This window comes from Lynx canadensis, chromosome B4 (genome assembly GCF_007474595.2).
Source record: "Lynx canadensis isolate LIC74 chromosome B4, mLynCan4.pri.v2, whole genome shotgun sequence".
NCBI lineage: Eukaryota > Metazoa > Chordata > Mammalia > Carnivora > Felidae > Lynx > Lynx canadensis.
Window position 1 is genome coordinate 20,532,170 of NC_044309.1, and position 13,909 is coordinate 20,546,078.

At 40.2% G+C, this 13,909-nt stretch overlaps 1 protein-coding gene across 1 annotated transcript in view; it reads left to right on the forward strand.

Annotated features, from left to right (window-relative positions):
* The window catches only part of LOC115518615 (L-lactate dehydrogenase A chain-like), an 81,553-nt gene that overhangs the window by 24,783 nt on the left and 42,861 nt on the right, over positions 1-13,909 (forward strand).

Genomic DNA, 13,909 nt, shown 5'->3' on the forward strand with positions numbered 1-13,909 from the left:
GGAAAAGGGAGGAGGAAAGGGAGAGGGGGGAGAGAGAGAGAGGGTGGGGAGAGAGATTGAGCTGTCAAAGGTTATTGGATTATTCTGGCTCTGGATTCTCTTCCATGGTGGACTGCACTTTCATTCTAGAACAAAGCTACATGAGTGATTAATCTTTAACCGGCTGAACAAACTCCCTTCCACAGAGCTGTCTGTAGCTTCTCTGACACTAGAAAAATTAACTACAATAGACATGTTTCACAAGTATCGCACTTCACAAATGTTAGAATAGAGTTCATTCTCTAAACCTGGGGTTGGCAAACTTCTTCTGTAAAGGCCTAGATGACAAGTATTTTTGGCTTTGTGGGCCAAATGGTCTCTGTTGCAACTAGTCAACTCTGCCGCTGTAGCATGAAAATAGCCATAGGCGCTATGTAATGGAACGAGCGTAACTGTGTTCCAAAAAAATTTTTATTTATGGACACGGAAACTTGAATTTCATACAATTTGCAACTGTCATGAAATATTTCGCTTTCGATTCTTTTTTCAAAAAAAAAAAAATTCCTTAGTTTACGAGCCGTGAAAACAAAACAGATGAGGGGCCAGATTTGGCCTGTGGGACTGAGTTTGAGAGTCATACTCTAAACTGATGGAAGCGTGGAAACATCCAGTCTCCAAGGCAGAGATGGGTTTGAATATTGGATCTGCCATCCACTAGTTGTGTGACCTCGGACAAGTTATGTGACATGCTTAAAACCACGTCCTCATCTGTAAGATGAGTCTGGAGATAGTTTTTCCATAGAATTGTGAAAAAATTAAATGAAGTACCATATACATGTTTAGCATATGCCCGTCACAGTGAATGTAATTACTACTATCATTTAGGAAAGCCACAAAGCCTTCACTTTCCCCAAACTGCTGCCCCACACTAGGATTTATGGCAGGATTTTATGAAGACAGCCTGTATCAGGCCCATTCTTAAGAGTCATCCCCAAGTCCTTATTCTCTCACCTTCCCCATTCAGTTCTTCAGCAAATCACAGCTACTCCACACTCAAAATTTATCTAGAATTTGACCACTTCCCTACAACTAGCCCCTGATCCATGCCACCATCAACTTACGCCTCATCATCCCGTTCCCACACTTGCCCTCTTATTTTCCACAGAGGTGCTCTTAAAATAGAACCCAAACTCACTTTATTCCTCTGCTCAAATGTCTCTGATTATTCACTCCTAGGAAAATTGTAGGCCCTTACCAGACAAGCCCTCAGATCTCCTACACTTTTCCCCCTTGCTTCCTCACCACCAACCATAATGGCCTCACTATTCTTCAAGCACGTCAATGTTGCTCCCACGTCTCCCTTCATAGTTGTTGGTATTTCTTTCTGGAATGTTCCTTCCCCCAGATAACCAAGTGTTTTCAATGTTGCTACTTCTTTTAGGTCTGTGCTCAGCTATAACCTTGTTAGAAAAGCATTCTGTCACTCCTTAACTCTATTTTCCTACTGGGTGACTGTGCTACTGTCTCCTGCCATATTTCATATTTATTTGTAGACTGACTGCCTCCTCCTGCTAGAATGTAAACTTATGAAAGCAGACTTTGTGTGTCTTGTTCACAGTTGTATCCTCAGTGTGCAGAACATCGCCTGGCACAGAGTAGTTTCAGATTTGTTGAGTGAATAAATCAATGAACTTGGGCTCCTCTAAAAGATTTTGAAAAATGAGAGCTTTTAAGTAATGTCCTTATATTGATTAGAATATATGTTTGATGGTTACTGGAGGGGAGGTGAGCGGGAGGATGGGTTAAATAGGTGATGAGGATTAAGGAGGGCACTTTGTGATGAGCACCAGCTGTTGTATGTAAGTGATGAATCACTACATTCTACGCCTAAAAATAATATTGCACTGTATGTTGACTGCAATTTAGGTGAAAGCTTGTAGAAAAAAATTAAAACATAAAAGGGAATTATGTTTGACTGCATATAAATAACAGCAGCTTCACGACAAATGAATTTCTTTATTATCTGAAATTCTGGAGGTAGGTGTTTCAGGGCAATGCTCTACGAGGCTGTCCAGGTAACCGGGCTTCCCCTACTTTGTTGCTCATGTTCCCAAAAGAGTATTGTCTTTGAATGGTCCGAGGCAGCACTCCATCAAATGCATGTTCTAAGCAAAAGGAGGGAGGAAGGGGTAAGAAGACCACACATAGACTTCACTTAAGGACACTTTCTATAAATCAGACAAAACATTTCCACTCACTTCCCATTTAAAACTCAATCACATGACTATGCCCAGGGGCAGGAAGAGGTGGAATATATAGTCTTTATTCTGGGTGGCCATTTCCCCAACTAAAACTCCGCAGCTCTATCTCGATAAGGGAAAGAGGGCAAATAAATATTGGGGAGGAATTAGTCTTTGTCACAGTTCTCTATATTTTTCTTACCCTCCTTCCAAAAGTGTAGCCAAACTGACGAGGCTTCCCTGAAGCCCTGCTTCTTGGCCCACGTGTTGGAGACATTGCCTGGGCTGTTGATATTCTTTTGCTAGAAAAGAATGCTAGGACACTGTCTTTTAGTTGGATCAAATTTATCAATTGAATTGATACATTAAAAAAATTAAACTTATTATCTGCAAATATATAATCGGGCCGATTATTACAAATTACTTGGGCAGAAAGTCTTACCCAGATAGAATGGAAGGAAGGAAAGTCCTGTCTTTTCTGGCTATGGTATCTCAAGAGAAGGAAGGCAGTGGAGACAGATCAAAGATCCTAGGGCATTTATCTCATAGTTTTCTAGGAAAGCATCCTAGTTGGAGGTAGGGTTATGTGGTTAACATATCTAGACTGTTATAGGTAGGGTGACCATAAGTCCCAATTTGTCTAGGATTGTCCTGATTTATGTTTGTTACCCCCAGTATAATTATTACTAGCTCTCCTACTGACTTCCAAAAGTATACTGGAATTGATAATAAATTATACGGTCACCTAGTTTGGAAGCTTGAGAAAAACTGAAGCCAGTGCCTGCTTTGTTTGCATAGCAGGGGGAGGAAGCAAGACCCCAGTAAGCATAAGAGTGAAGACCCAAAGACAGTGAGGGAGGTGGTTGTATGTATGAGCCTAAGTCAGTGTCTCTGGCTCTCCAAGGCCTGCTTGAAGCCTGCAAGGGAGCCAGAAGCACTCACATGCCCAGGTGAGGAAATCCTGGAGTCAAAATTAACGGAGAGACACATCTATGAAAACTATAGAAAATTTCTAGGGGCACCTGCGTGGATCAGTCAGTTAAGCATCCGACTTCAGCTCAGTCATGATCTCAAAGTTCATGGGTTCACATATCACATTAATGGGCTACTTAACTGGGGAATCTATATAGAATATGTGCATTAAAGTTATTAAAAAGGTAAAGATGTCTATTCTTATACCCTCTTGTTCAAGGATACATGGAACTTTCTAGCCAATGCGATAAAAACAGAAGAAAAAATGAAGTATAATATAAAGGATTATATTCACTGTACAGATTCTCTGTACCCCAAATGGCAACAGTATTTCTGGTTCCACACGCTCTTCTAGAACCTTGCCACCTTTCTCCCATCAAGAGAAGTCTATGCCGGCAACATTTGTGGTTTTCCCCAGCTACGGGCTGTTGATAGCACTGCTGTGTGACTTCTGAATCTAGGTCATAGAAAGCAATAGAGTTTCTCTCCGGGCATACTCTAGAGCCCTGAGTTCCATGTAAGAAATCCAGTTCTCTGAAATTGCCACATTAGAATGATCACATGGAGAGAACACACATAGAGGCTTCTGGGAAGCCTTAGGTATTCCAGACCTCTGCCTTTGGAGTCTTTCCAGCACAGGTACCAGACCTGTAAGTGAGCAAGCCACAACATTCGGAAACTATATTAAGACTTTTGATATATTTGACTATTAAATATTGGCATGGGGGATGCCCAGTTTTTGTTTAGGATGTAGAAATCTAGAAAGAGAATTGTTTTCACACTCTGAGTATTCAAAAAGAAAGAAAGAGAGAAAGAGCCAGATAATTTGCAAAAATCCTAACGTTATTTGAATCTATCATTGATTAGTGGCCTCCAAAAAGACATTATCTATGTCCTGACTCCCCAAACCTGTGGGTGTCACCTTATTTGGAAAAAGGGTCTCTGCAGATGTAATGAAAGATCTCAAGATGAGACCATCCTGGATTATCTGGGCGGGCCCTACGTCTAACAAGTGACCCTGTAAGAAAAGGAAATTCTAACAGAAAGACGAGGGGGGGAAAAAAAACCAGAAGAGAAAACCATGTGAAGACGGAGGCAGAGACTGGAGTTATGAAGCTTCGAGGCAAGGAATGCCAAGGGTCTGTGGCAACCACCAAAGACTGGAATGCAGGTATGTGATACATTCTCATTCAGAGCCTCCAGAGGGGAAACGACTGTGCCAACACCTTGATTTCAGACTTCTGGCCTCCAGAAAACGGCAAGAGAATAAATTTCTGTTGTTTTAAGTCACCAGCTTGGCGGTAGGAGACCGGTAGGAGTCTCAGAAGACTCACACCCCATCAGAGAGCTAAGACTGCAGGCAGCCAATTCACCCCAAATCTAAGGAGAAACAGGTGTCTCCAAAGAGAGACGCTTACCTGGGGCAGACACTGGAAGCTATGCAAGTTAGGAAAAAGAAGTCGCCTAAAATGCTTAACAAATTATCAAAGGCCTAATATAAGCTAGCCTCAGAATGTAGGCTCATTACACAGTACAATTACAATATTCAGGAAATTTAACATTGACACAACACTTTGATCTGGCATAAGGCGCATGTTGACAATTTTCAAATTGGCCTAATATCTTTCACAACAATTTTTCTTTTTCTTATCCAGGATCCTGATTAGGATTGTGCCTTCCTGTACTTTGGGCTCCTTAAATCTGGGACAGCTCCTGAACCCTTCTTTATTTTCCTACCATTGGCATTTTTTTATTAAGTTTAAAATCTTAATTCCAGTATAGTTAACACACAGTGTTATGTGAGTTTCAGGTGTGCAATATAGTGATTCAACAATTCTATACGTTACTCAGTGCTCATCACGGTTAAGTGTTCTCTTAATCCCTTTCACCTATCTCACCCATCCCCCCACCCCCACCCCAGGAACGTTTGTTAAGACTCTGTTTCTTAGTTAAGACTCTGTGTCTTAGTATGTCTCTCACTTTTCCCCCCCTTTGTTCATTTGTTTTGTTTCTTGAATTCCACATGAGTGAAGTCATGTGGTATTCGTGTTCCTCTGACTTATTTCACTGAGCATTATTCTTTTTAGCTCCATCCACATTGTTGCAAATGGCAAGATTTCATTCTTTTTTATGGCTGAATAATGTTCCATTGTATATACATACCTTCTCTTTATATACTCATCTATGGATGGACACTACCGTTGGCATTTTTTTCTTTTTTTAAAATTTATTTCTTTTTTTAAATTTACATCCAAGTTAGTTAGCATACAGTGCAATAATGATTTCAGGAGTAGAATCCAGTGTTTCATCACCTGCATATTACACCCAGTGCTCATCCCAACGAGATGATCCCCTCCTTAACACGCTTGCCCATCCAAAACCCCTCCAGCAACCCTCTGTTTGTTCTCTATATTTAAGAGTCTCTGATGTTTTATGCCCCTCCCTGTTTTTATATTATTTTTGCTTCCCTTCCCTTATGTTCATCTGTTTTCTATCTTAAATTCCACATGAGGGAAGTCATGCGATATCTGTCTTTCTCTAATTTCGCTTAGCATAATACACTGTAGTTCTATCCACATTTTGCAAATGGCAAGATTTCATTCCTTTTTTAAATTTCTTTTTAATGTTTATTTATTTTTGAGAGAGAGAGAGACAGTGGAAGCAGAGGAGGGGCAGAGAGAGAGGGAGACACAGAATCCGAAGCAGGCTCCAGGTTCCGAGCTGTCAGCACAGAGCCCGATGTGGGGCTTGAACCCACAAACCATGAGATCATGACCTGAGCAGAAGTCGGACGCTCAACTGACTGAGCCACCCAGGCGCCCCAAGATTTCATTCTTTTTTGATCGCCGAGTAATATTCCATTGTATATACTTATATACCACATCTTCTTTATCCATTCATCCATCGATGGACATTTGATCTCTTTCCATACTTTGGCTATTGTTGATAGCATTGCTATAAACACTGGGGTGCATATGTCCCTTCAAAACAGCACTCCTATATCCTTTGGATAAATACCCAGTATTTGCTGGGTTGTATGGTAGTTCTATTTTTACTTTTTTTTTAATTTTTTTTTTAACGTTTATTTATTTTTGAGACAGAGAGAGACAGAGCATGAACAGAGGAGGGGCAGAGAGAGAGGGAGACACAGAATCGGAAGCAGGCTCCAGGCTCTGAGCCATCAGCCCAGAGCCCGATGTGGGGCTCGAACTCATGGACCGCGAGATCGTGACCTGAGCTGAAGTCGGACGCTTAACCAACTGAGCCACCCAGGTGCCCCTATTTTTACTTTTTTGAGGAACCTCCATACTGTTTTCCAGTGTGGCTGCACCAGAATATTTTGCATTCCCACCAGCAGTGCAAAACAGATCCTCTTTCTCCACATCCTCACCAACATCTGTTGTTGCCTGAGTTGTTAATGTTAGCCATTCTGACAGGTGTGAGGTGGTATCTCATTGTGGTTTTGATTTGTATTTCCCTGATGATGACTATTGTTGAGCATTTTTTCATGTGTCAGTTGGCCATCTGGATGTCTTCTTTGGAGAAGTGTCTATTCATGTCTTTTGCCCATTTCTGCACTGGATTATTCATGTTTTGGGTGTTGAGTTTGATAAGTTCTTCACAAATTTTGGATACTAATTCTTTATCTGATATGTCATTTGCAAAAATCTTCTCCCATTCCATTGGTTGCCTTTCAGTTTTGCTGATTGTTTCCTTTGCCATGCAGAAGCTTTTTATCTTGATGAGGTCTCAATAGTTCATTTTTGCTTTTGTTTCCCTTGCCTCCGGAGACATGTCAAGCAAGAAGTTGCTGCAGCTGAGGTCAAAGAGGTTTTTGCCTGCTTTTGCCTCTAGGATTTTGATGGTTTCCTGTCTTATGTTTAGGTCTTTCATCCATTTTATTTTTGTGCATGGTGTAAGAAAGGGGTCCAAATTTATTCTTCTGCATGTCGCTGTCCAGTTTTCCCAACACCATTCCCAACACTGTTTTTATTCCATTGAATATTCTTTCCTCGTTGTCAGAGATTAGTTGGCTATATGTTTGTGGGTTCATTCTGGGTTCTCTATTCTGTTCCATTGATTTATGTGTCGGTTTTTGTGCCAGTACCATACCGTCTTGATGATTTTGTAATACAGCTTGAAATCCAGGATTGTGATGCCTCAGCTTTGGTTTTCTTTTTCTGGATTGCTTTGGCTATTCAGGGTCTTTTCTGGTTCTGTATAAATTTTAGGTTGTTTGTTCTAGCTCTGTGAAGAATAATGGTGTTATTTTGATAGGGATTGCATTGAATATGTGGATTGCTTTGGGTAGTATCGACATTTTAACAATATTTGTTCTTCTAATCCATGAGAATGGAATGTTTTTCCATTTGTGTGTGTGTGTGTGTGTGTGTGTGTGTGTGTGTGTGTGTCTTCTTCAATTTCTTTCATAAGCTTTCTATACTTTTCCGTGTGTAGATTTTTCACCTCTTTGTACCATTGGCATTTTTAAAGAACGTGAGCCAGTTATTTTTAACATGTTTCTCACTTCAGCTCTGATTGTTTTCTCATGATTAGATTCAAGACTATGCATTTGGGGCAGGAATTTCACATGAATGATGAAATGACCTATGGGTGTATTACACCAGTTTCCCATTTTTGGCCATGTTAAGTTGAATCAAGTTCAGTTAAGGTGGTGACCACCAGATTTCCTCATTGTAGCTGCCATTTTCTCTTTGTAATCAATAACCTCTGGGGACATACTTTGAAACTTTGTAAAAATCTACCAATAACTTTAACATCCACTGATGGGGTCTTTTGACTAAATAATTACTTTGATGCAAAATGGTGCATTTTTCCCTCTACATTTACTAATTGACATCTATTATACAGAGATTTCTCTCATCACCCTCCCACATTCTCCCCCTCCACTTGCCCTCTCTACCCTCATCCCTTGATTTACTTAGTGTGGATTCAAAAAAGTGATAAATCCCAACAGGGTTTAGCCTGAGTTCATTTCTCTTGAACTCTGGAATAAGTTCAGCAGTCATTGAAAGTCACATGCCTTTGACCGTCAGAGTTTCTGCCTGGATGGCCCGAGGACTTGTAGCTACAGGTATCAAAGCTATGCTTCTCTTCTGGGGGTGGGGGGGGTGGTTAGTGGGTGAGGAGTAACACACCCTTACATTAAATATCAGGAAATACACTAACATGAGTAACAGGTTAGTAAGAGGGCTATGTATATTTGGAAATGGTTTTTAATAGATAATTGGCATGTTAAACAATTACATTGCTCCCTGCAAAGCTGTTTCCATCTAATAAATGAGGGTTTTATTCTATTTTCATTTTTTTCTTCTAGATGATTTTGAAAGGTATTCTGCTCCACTAAATTGGTTGTTGCTATAGACTACTCAGTAGACATTAGTTTGCAACACATATCTAAAATATAAGTTTAAGGGGCACCTGGGTAGCTCAGTGGGTTAAGCGTTGGACTTTGGCTCAGGTCATGATCTCTGTTTGTGAGTTTGAGCCCTGCCTTGGGCGCTCTGCTTTGAGCACAGATCCTGCTTTGGATCCTCTGTCCCTCTCTCTTCCCCTCTCTCTCTGCCCCTCCTCCACTCGTTCTGTCTCTCTCTCTCTCTCTCAAAAAAAAGTAAAGAAACTTTAAAAAATAAATATTAGGGCGCCTGGGTGGCGCAGTCGGTTGAGCGTCCGACTTCAGCCAGGTCACGATCTCGCGGTCCGTGAGTTCGAGCCCGCGTCAGGCTCTGGGCTGATGGCTCGGAGCCTGGAGCCTGTTTCCGATTCTGTGTCTCCCTCTCTCTCTGCCCCTCCCCTGTTCATGCTCTGTCTCTCTCTGTCCCAAAAATAAATAAACGTTGGAAAAAAAAATTAAAAAAATAAATATTAAAATATAAGTTTAAGAATGTCTGAATATATTTTGATTTAAGCATCTAGTGAATGCTGTGACTCTGGCAACCCTCACACCCCCCCAGCTCTGAGCTAAACCGTTTCTGGGAATTGCCCTCAGCCAAAAAGAGCCACTCTACCTTCCTTCCTGGAATAGCTCACAGTACAGGACCGGACAGGTTGGGGCCCTACTGGCCAACACCCTTGCCTCAAGGCAGGCCCACACTTAAGGGTCTTCTCAGCTCAGAGCTCCCGATAGGACTGCACCTCATTTCAGCTTCTCCCTCTACTCAATCCTATTTCGTCCACGCAGGTGTTGAGGCCCACATCAGTCCCCAGCAAACGACCACATGCAAATCTCTGTCAAACAGAGTCTGTTTCCCAGAGAAACTGACCTCAGTCAGCTTTTGAAGACCCAGATTTAAAGAACAGTCCTATTAATATGTTAGTATGTTTTTTTTGTGTCAGTCAGAGGACTATTTTATTTACCTGATCTCAGGAAGAGATAATTTTGGGTTGATCTTTCTGTTTGTTTCACATCACAATAGCAGAGTATTTTTGGAAAATGGGAAAATAAATAAAACTCAGAACTCACAGTTTTAAAACTTGTTGCCAGTGTAGTCTTATATTTAGAAAATAAAAGATGTTATTTATGTATTATTTTTTCTGTCTCTTTCACTAACTTTTAAAAGAAAGCAATAAACATTAAAATAATGACTTGTGAAAAAAAGAGAACTAAAAATAAAAGTGGAAGAATTGGTAGCAGTATCTGAACTTTACCCCGTTCAGGTTCAATTACGGAAAACATTTTATATATATAATTTTCTAAGACTCTAAGATTCTACCGTGATTTACATAATGTTATGTAATGAACATTTTTTATTTATTTTTGAGAGACAGAGAGAGAGAGAGAGAGAGAGAGAGAGAGCGAAAGACAGAGAGCGAGCAGAGGAGGGGCAGAGAGAGAGGGAGACACAGAATCTGAAGCAGGCTCCAGGCTCTGAGCTGCCGGCATAGAGCCCGACGTGGGGCTCAAACCCATGAGCCATGAGATCATGACCTGAACTGAAGTTGGACACTTAACCGACTGAGCCACCCAGGTGCCCCTACCTTGCTTTATAATTGAACTACAAGTTGGGAAAGTAATTAATGAAATACTGAAATATTGAGTATTCAAGGGCCTCTCTCTTTACACAAATACATTTAATTTCACCCCTAATATCATGAGGTAAGCATTATCGTCCTGATTTCATGAGCAAGAACACTACATTTCAGAAAAATTAGGTAGGTCTTCTAGATCCATAAAACAGTAGGTGGTGGAGTCTGAATTTAATTCAGATCTGCCTCATTTTAGGATTCGTGTCATGACCTAACTCCATGGTGTGTGTTTCTAAACAAAAGAATGAGCTGGACTGGACCACAGAGCCTTGCTCTAGATTGACAGTGGGAAAGGATCATGATTTTTTTCGTAGTTCAAAGTAGCTTTTTTGGGTTTGACCCAATAACAAACAAAGTATAGGAGATATTCTTTTTTAAATTTTTTTAAATGTTTCCTTATTTTTGAGAGAGAGAGAATGAGTGGGGGTGGGGCAGAGAGACAGAGGGGGAGACCCAGAATCTGAAGCAGGCTTCAGGCTCTGAGCTGTCAGCACCGAGCCTGACGTGGGGCTCGAACTTGGGAATGGCGAGATGGTACCCTAGTTGGAAGTCAGATGCTTAACCGGCTGAGCCACCCTGGCGCCCCAGGAGATATTCTTGAGATAAGCATTCCAATGGGTGAACACAGCAGCCAGTGGCTCCTTTGTTTGTTACAGAGGCATGCTAGAGGTCTGGGGGGGCTAAGCAAGCTGTGAGTGAAGTGTCTGCCAGGTCAGAGGGGCACAGGCCTGTGTGCTTCCTGCTTTTACACCAGCAGCCATGTCAGCATTCGATAAGCACGAACAACACGCACAACTATTTATGGCAATAATTCTGAAACCATGCCGAGGTTCTGAGCCTTGAAGTTCCCTGCCAACACTGGGCATTAACACCCTCACTTCACTCTGGGTCTTGGGGCATAGAAATTTCCATGTCTGCTTGGACTAGCTTGTTCATGGCCTCCCTCACGAAAGTCCTAACCACTTGGTGAAAGTGTCACGTCAAGTAACAAGAATTCATATAACAAATGTAGTATTTGTATTTATAAGTGATTTCAATTACATAGAACAATAAATTCCATTACTTGATGAGAATTTACCCATTAAAAAAAATCAAATACATCAATCAGTCACAATGGGCCAGTGCTGAGGTTGACAAATTCACAGAAGTTCAGAGTTTTACAATTTAAAATAGAACATAATACTACATCATTCAAGCCTCTTCAGAGATGGTAAATAAAAATTAGAACAGTTTGGATTGTTTAGATCACCTAGTTTTTTAAAAAACAATTTCTTTTAAGTTTATTTATTTTGAGAGAGGGAGCATGAGCTGGGAAGGGGCAGAGAGAGAGGAAGAGAGAGAATCCCAAGCAGGCTCTGCACTGTCAGCACAGAGCCCGATGTGGGGCTCAAACTCACGAACTGTGAGATCATGACTTGAGCAGAAATCAAAAGTTGGACTCTTAACCGACTGAGCCACCCAGGCACCCCTGTGCAGTTCTTTGTATGGCAATTATACATCCAAAAATTGTTTTTTAAGGGGCACCTGGGTGGCTCAGTCACTTAAGCACCTGACTCTTGATTTCGGCTCAGGTCATGATCTCATGGTCGTGGGATTGAGCTCTGGCATGGAGCCTGGTTAGGATTCTCTCTCTCCCTCTTCCTCTGCCTCTGTCTCTCTCTCTCTCTCTCTCTCTCTCAAAAAAAAAATAATTTAATTTAGTCTAATTTAAAAAAAAGAACTGCACATATTTAATATGTATAATTTGATGAGTTTGGACATATGCCAACACCTGTGACACCATCCCATAATCTAGGTAATAGGCATATCCAACATCTCCCAAATTTCCTTGTGTCTTTTTGTTTTTGTTTTGTTTGGGAGTTGTTGTTCACTGGGTATAAAGTTTCAGTTATTCTAGATTAATCAGTTCTAAGATCTGCTTTACAATAGAGTGCCTATAATTAATAATATGGTATTTTGCACTTCAAAATATAATTTTCTTAATTCACTCTGTCAAGAAGGATAGAAGAATATGTATCTTCAAAACCTACCTTTTTTATTTTTATTCCTCAAAGGGAATTAGGCTTAAACTATAGTAAGAGGGACTTGTGGTAAATAACAGAACAAAAATGATTATTTGTATCTAAGATTTTTCTCCTAGTTATAAAAGTAATAACTATCATATAGAAAGTTAGGGAAATATTGAGAAATGTAAAAAACAATAAAGATTTCTCAGATTCTAATCACCAAAAGACAATTATTTTGATGATTAAGTGTATTTGTTTCCTTCTTTTTTTCATTTATGAGTTGGTAATATATTCATATAATTTGAAAGAAGGGATACTCCAGTCACCTAGGCATGGAGTCCTTCCACCTAGAAGCGACCAATGTACATTTCTTATGTATCTTTCCGAATCTTTCCAGAACTAATTTGAGCACATAAAAATCAAATACACATATTTTCCTCTTTTTCTCTTTTCAGAAACAACCGCATACTATATACATTATTATGCGACCTGTTGTTTTCACTTGATCTTGGAGATCTTTCATACCAATTCAGAAAAAGTTTTCTCATTTTCTTTTTTACTTCTGCTGATCCAATTGTATGGATAAACCATAATTTACCTGAGAAGTTTCTTTTTCATGGATATTTATATTTTTTCAAGTCTTTCGCAATTACAAGAGCAAAGTGCCCTATTTCTACGCCATTTTATACCTGCATGGGCATGCATTTTGGATAAACTCCTGTCGTAAAATTATTAGGTGAAACTTTTTTTGATATTGCCAAATGGACCTTCAGAAAAGGTACTAAACCTTTTTTTTTTAAACTCATATTTTCTTTTAGAGTATATGACAGTAAATTTTACACGTCATCTTGATGGGATCAGGGGTGCCCAGGTAACTAATTATTATTTCCTAGTGTGTCTGTGAAGGCGTCTGTGGATGTGTGTATGAGGGGTATTTGAATTGCACTGGATAGCATTTGAATTGGTGGACTTGTAAAGAATATCGCACCGCTTCACTCTCAAGGTGTGGATCTACTCCATGGAGGGCCTGAATAGAACAAAAAGATGGCGGAAGGAAGAAATTGTCTCTTTTTTTTCTGCCTCATTGATTCCATTGGGACATCTCTTGCCATCTTCTCTTGCTCTCCAACTGGGATTTACATCACTGGTAACCCCTAGTTCACAGGCTTTCAGACCTGGATTGAATTAAACTACTAGCTTTCCTGGGTGTCCAGATTACACATGGCAGTTCTTGGGACCTCACAGCCTCCAGAATTGCATAAGCCAGTTCATCACAATAAGTTACCTTTTACATCCTATTGGTTCTGTTCTCTGCGGAAACCTGTCTTCAGATTTTAAAAACAAATATATAGACGAGATGGAGAGACGGATAGAGGGAGAGAGAGGAGAGAGTAGAGGGAGAGAGAAGGGAGAGAGAGGGGAGAGAGAGGGATAGATACAGGGGAAGAGGACGAGAGAGAGTATAGAGAGAGAGGGGAGAGAGAGAGAAAGAGAAGAGACTATATGTTAATATATATATATAGTATATACACTATATATACATATATATTGTGTATATATATATATATATATATATATATATAGTGAATATATACACATACATACGTATAACTTTATTTCCAGAGAAAAATGGCAGGATCACACAATTTCTCTCTCATTAAAATC